This window comes from Somniosus microcephalus, unplaced genomic scaffold (genome assembly GCF_052327205.1).
Source record: "Somniosus microcephalus isolate GS21.2 unplaced genomic scaffold, FLI_Smic_1.0 unresolved_chr8, whole genome shotgun sequence".
NCBI lineage: Eukaryota > Metazoa > Chordata > Chondrichthyes > Squaliformes > Somniosidae > Somniosus > Somniosus microcephalus.
In genome coordinates, this window is record NW_028225186.1 from 11,535,237 (window position 1) to 11,541,067 (window position 5,831).

Below are 5,831 nucleotides of genomic sequence, written 5' to 3' on the forward strand. Positions count from 1 at the left end.
TGAGTGTCGGTTACTTCCCTGATATCTGGAACAAAGGACTCATAATGCCCATATACAAAAGTGGGGACAAAGTCGACCCAAATAACTATCGAGGCATCTGTGTAAACAGTAACCTGGGGAAGGTATTCTGTAGTATCATAAACAAAAGACTTATAAACTTCCTTGAGGAGCACAATGTCTTGAGTAAAAGCCAAATTGGATTCCTGCCAAACTATAGAACATCAGATCATATCTTCACCCTACAGACCCTAATTGGCAAACACGTTCATCAAAACAAAAGCAAAATCTACGCATGCTTTATAGATTTCCAGAAGGCCTTCGATTCCATCTGGCATGACGGTTTATTCCTGAAACTTATCGAAAGCAGGGTAGGGGGAAAAACATATGATGTAATTAAATCAATGTATACAAACAACAAATGTGCAGTTAAAATTGGAGACAAACAAACAAAATACTTTCCACAGGGGCGGGGGATGATGCAGGGCTCGCCCATCTCCCCGACACTCTTTAATATTTACATAAATGAATTGGCAAAACTACTTGAACAATCTACAGCACCCGGCCTCACTCTATATGAATCCAAGGTTAAATTCCTCCTCTATGCAGATGACCTGGTTCTGCTGTCACCAACTAAGGAGGGTCTACAGCAGAACCTGGATCTGCTGGAGTCGTACTGCCAGACCTGGGCCCTGACAATAAATCCCCAAAAAACCAAAGTCCTTGTGTTCCAGCAAAGATCCAGACATCAGGGACCCAAAATAAATTTCACACTAGGAACAACCAAAATTGAACAAACCACTAACTACACATACTTGGGCTTAAAAATCAGTTCTACGGGAAATTTCCATCTGGCTGTGAATGAACTGAAAGAGAAAGCAAGAAGGGCTTTCTATGCCATTAAAAAATCAATCCAAATAGAAATCCCAATAAGCATTTGGCTCAAAATTTTCACATCAGTAATTGAACCAATTGCACTCTATGGCATGAGGTGTGGGGACCGCTAACACAACAAGAATTTGCAAAATGGGACAAACACCCAACTGAGATCCTACATGCAGAATTCTGTAAAAGTATCCTCCGGACTCAAATGAAAACCGTAAACAATGCATGCAGGGCAGAACTAGGTCAATATCCATTAATAATCACTATCCAAAAAAGAGCCACCAAATTTTGGAAACACCTAGAAATGAGCAACCCCCAATGCTATCATTACGAAGCCCTGAAATGCCAAGAGAGGTCCATAAAGAAGAACACACTCAGTCAACCAGTCCTGGGACTCAGTGAAGTAACTACTAACACTACTAACAATAACCAGCCTCAGGACAGTGACAGCGTAACACAAAGAAATTGACCCAACACAATCGTCGCTAAGCAAAAGGAAAAATATCTGTCATATTGGGCAGAAACAACAAAAACCCAAAGCAAACTCAATTGCTACTTGGCCCTAAACAGACAATACAACATGGCTGATTACCTGACCATGGTAAAGGATAGCAAACTGAGAAAAACCTTGACAATGTACAGACTTAGTGAACATAGCCTGGCGATCGAAAAAGGTAGACACAGACAGACCTGGCTACCAAGAGAGGACAGGATATGCTCTCACTGCAGTTAGGGAGTGGTGGAGACAGAGATGCACTTCCTCACAGCCTGTAGAAAATATCAGGGCATAAGGGAGAATTTCTACCCAAAATTCACAAAAATATGCCCGGAATTCAGAAATTTGAATGACGACCAAAAACTCCCATACCTACTAGGGGAAGAGAGAAATTGTGTAACATTAGCGGCACACTATGTTACAGCTTGCCATAAACAGAGGGACAACCACTAAATATAAGAATAGAATATACAAATTATATGAATGTATATTTATACACTCAGGGATATATCTGTTTATACACTGTATAGATAGATCTGTATTTTTGTGTACAACCATGAATGTTTTTCGATGCTTTGGCAACATAAAATGTACCTTGTCATGCTAATAAAGCGATTTGAATTGAATTGACTGTGTCACAGGTAGATGGAAGTTCGTGGCAGCGGGTTCTGAGATGAGTGGGTGCCCTGCCACTCGAACCAAAGGGGCTTTGAGCAACACGGGCCAAGAAATCGGATATGGCCTGAAAACGGGCGGAGTCATGGCCCAGCGTTACTTAGCTGCGTCTGGACAAAGTGGTCTAAGTAGCACGCAAAATTCATGCTGAGTGCTCTTTTACATGATTATAGTGCTGACCTGAGCACTAAACCCGCTGCTCATTGCTTTACCACTCAACAGATGGGCCAATATCGGGTGCAGTCTGACTGCAAGTCATGTTAGGCCTCGGCTTTCTCCACTACTTAAAGGGGAGGTTCTTTGATGCAGCAGCACCTCATTGTCATTCCATTTGGAGCGCCACTTGTAAGATCACGCTGTATCAGAGTGCTCTCCTGCAGCCTCGGTTTGCTGCCACCCAAGCTCAGACTGCTGCCACCATGGCTGGGTTTACCAGTGTTGAACGGGGCTTGCAGGGTGTCACAGCCGCCCAGCCATCTGACCACAAACAGATTGCTAGGAATGTTGAGTCACCACCTGGGGAGAGTGGCAGTGGGTCTGGGGAGCAGGAACCTGCTGCCATCTCTCAGGATGACAGCACTCCTACTCCCACCTCTGCCACTCTACCATTGCCCTTGCCGCTGCCTGTCAGCCAGCCTAGGCTGCTGCCGCCCATGCCGAGGTGGTGCAGTCTACAGCCAGGCCTTCTAGGGCCAGAGCTGCTCGAGGTCGTCCTGCAAGGCCATTTGCAGTCTCCCCCACTGAAAGTCAGCAGCCTTCCACTGGCCATTCTGCAGCCACTGGGGGAGTTGTTCGCAATTAACACAGGGCGGTAAGTTGAGCGGCGAACTCCAAAACACATGGGAAGTGCGGCAGCCACCATGTTTCCCCGAATCGGGCCTTAAGGGCCTGCGGTAAGACTGCGGATTTCTAGGCCTTGAAGCTTAACTTTCAGCAGCGGGATTCCCCTCCTTGGCCCAGTTCGAGCCTTTAATCGCTTCTCTCACTTTGACCCAAAACAATTTTTGAGCTTCAATGTCTGATGGCCACTGGATGTAGGTCTTCTTTTTCATGACCTTTCTCATCTTGTGGTAGGTTGAGAGTTCAGCATCTGGAATCTTCTCCAAGAAGATCAGGATGATGATATCTTTCAGCTCATGGAAGAGCCTGTAGCTCGCTAGCTGCAGTTCCATGGAGCACCACTCGCTGTACAGGTAGTTGCGGCTCATCACACAGATGGTCTTCCTGCTCTGGTAGATGCTGTCCACGATGTTGTCGATGATATATTTGCCCAGCTCAAAATCTCTGTGGTGGAGGCAGAGTTTGAAGCTTTGAGGTCCTCTCGTTTCCAGGTTTGGCACCAACTCTTGCAGAACCCAGTCTTCGTCCTGAGAATTATAGGAGATAAATGCATCATACCTGTAGGACTGCTGACTCTCTCCTCTCCCTCTGTGGTCATTCAACCACGATCGGAAAATATAAAACCCACACTTGATGTGCCAGTACCCTTTGCTGTAGAATATAGGGATGAACATGAACAAGATCAAGACCGGCACAGTTATATGGAACATGATCTGCCCAATGTCCAAGTAACAAACGTGAGCATCAAACATATACAAGTATTCAGTTGACCGATCTGCACATGTTTGGTTGTAAAAATAGATAACCTGCACCCTGGGGTTGGACAGGGATCAGTTTTGGAACCAACTGATGTCACAGGTGCAGGGGAACGGGTTCTTCCGTAGATCCAGGTAGGTCAGGGAGGGCAGGTGTTCCACAACCGTGCTATTGATGATCTGAATGGCGTTTTTACCCAAGAACAATGTCCTGAGGTTGGAAAGGTTTCCAAAGACGTCAAGAGACATGGATTGGAGGCCGACATTTTCAAGGTTGAGTCTCTCTAGACTCTGGAGATTCTTGAAGATCCCTGGATTCAGACTGTGGATCCCATTGCAAGCATCGGGCATGGAGAGGATTCTCAAATTGATCAGGTCTTCAAATCCATCTTTGGACAGTGACATTATATTCTCTCCTATATACAGGTCTCTTAAAGAGATGAGGCCATTGAAAAACTTTGGAGGAATAATGTTGATGCCGTAGGGTTGCTGGGCTTGTAGTTTGAGAATGTAGAGCTTTGTGAGGTTAACAAAGGGAGATGCTGCAATCAGGCCAGTGTTGTATCTGATCCGGTTACTGTCCAAGTCCAACACTCCTAATGATGGGAGGATGTCGAAGATCTCCCTGCTGATACGGGTTATACAGTTCCTATCGAGATAAAGCTTGGTCAGGTTGTGTAATCCACAGAAAGACTGGCTGGTGAGGCTTCGAATTTTGTTCCCTCCCAGGTCCAATGTGTTCAGGTTATTGAGATTTGCAAACACCTTGCTGAAAACAATTGAGATCCTGTTGTTTCTGAGATTGAGATTCCTGAGACTCCCAAGGTTGCTGAAGGTGTGTTCATAGATGTCAGTTATGAGGTTGTTGTCGAGTCGGAGCTCCTGCAAGTTGGTGAGGTTAGAAAAGGCAGCCTTGTTGATGACAGCAATGTTGTTAATGTTCAGCTTTCGGGTCCGGAGATGGGGAGCATAAGAGAAGGCGTGACTATAAATGGTGAAAATCCTGTTGTAGCGAAAGGTTAGGAGCGATAGCTTGGGAAACACCGCGACTGCCTTCCCATCCTTGTAACAGGAAGGTAACTTGATGATTCTGTTGTGCTCGATAATGAAAGAAACAACTTGCTTTCTTTTCGATGCAAATTCAAAGCACTCCACAGATGTGAGGAGATTGTGTGATAAATCCCAGCTGGTGATGGGTGGGCACTGGGATAGGGAATGGGCAGGGAGGAATAAAATCTGATTGTTCTGCAGGACCAGGCTCTTCATAGTCCTGAGACCCAGATAGTGGCACAGGTTGGACAGCTGACTCTGGTTGTGCAGCCTTAACCCAGAGTATTGAACATTCTGTAGATCCAGGTTCGCAGATTTGAGAAACTCGGTGACATTTAAGGGGTTGTTCTTGATGATCAAACACGAGATGTTCCTCAGGTCAACTTTAGAAAATTCCAAAGCATCGGAGAGTTTGTTATTGGACAGATCCAACCTGAGAATGTTGCTGAGGAAGTTCCGTTGGCAGTCAAATGTTGTGAGAGAGTTGTTATAGAGAGGGAGAGGTTTCGGAGGGAGGGTGGGAGGGCGGTTCGATGTTGCAGGGAGGCGAGTTGATTGTTGCCCAGATCCAGGAGCGTCAGATTACTGAGCCCAGAGACAGCGCTCACCAGATGGGAGAAATTCTGGAGTTTATTGGAGCTTAAGACAAGTGTTTGAAGATTGTCCAATGCAGCGACGGCTTTGGGTTCAACTGTGACTAAGCGGTTGTGATGGAGCAGGAGTTGATCTAACTTTTCAAGTTCTTGGAAGCCCGAAGAGTTCAGACGAGAGATACTGTTGTAGGACAGGTTAAGGGTCAGTAGGCTGGTGAGATTACTGAACGCACCGCAGCAAACACTCTCAATCCGATTGTAATCCAGCCGCAGGGTGAGCAGCTTGGACAGGCTGTGGAAGCTGTTCGCTTGCAGTTGGGTGAGCCACTTGTGGGAGATGTTCAAGTGCACGGTGCTGGCTGGGAGGTCGGACACGGCACTAGAGACCTGTGTCAGGAAGCGGTGGACGCACTGAAATGTACCATTGTGGTTCGCAACCTGCATGCAGTTATTGAAAGTGTACCCGGGGACTGTGGGCACCAACACATTGCAGGAGAGGGCACAGAGAAGCAGCAGCCAGTCAACGCTCAGTCTCAACAT

At 46.3% G+C, this 5,831-nt stretch overlaps 1 pseudogene; it reads right to left on the reverse strand.

Annotated features, from left to right (window-relative positions):
• Nucleotides 1-2,976: 2,976 nt before the first annotated feature.
• Nucleotides 2,977-5,831, reverse strand: LOC147085452 (uncharacterized; annotated as a pseudogene).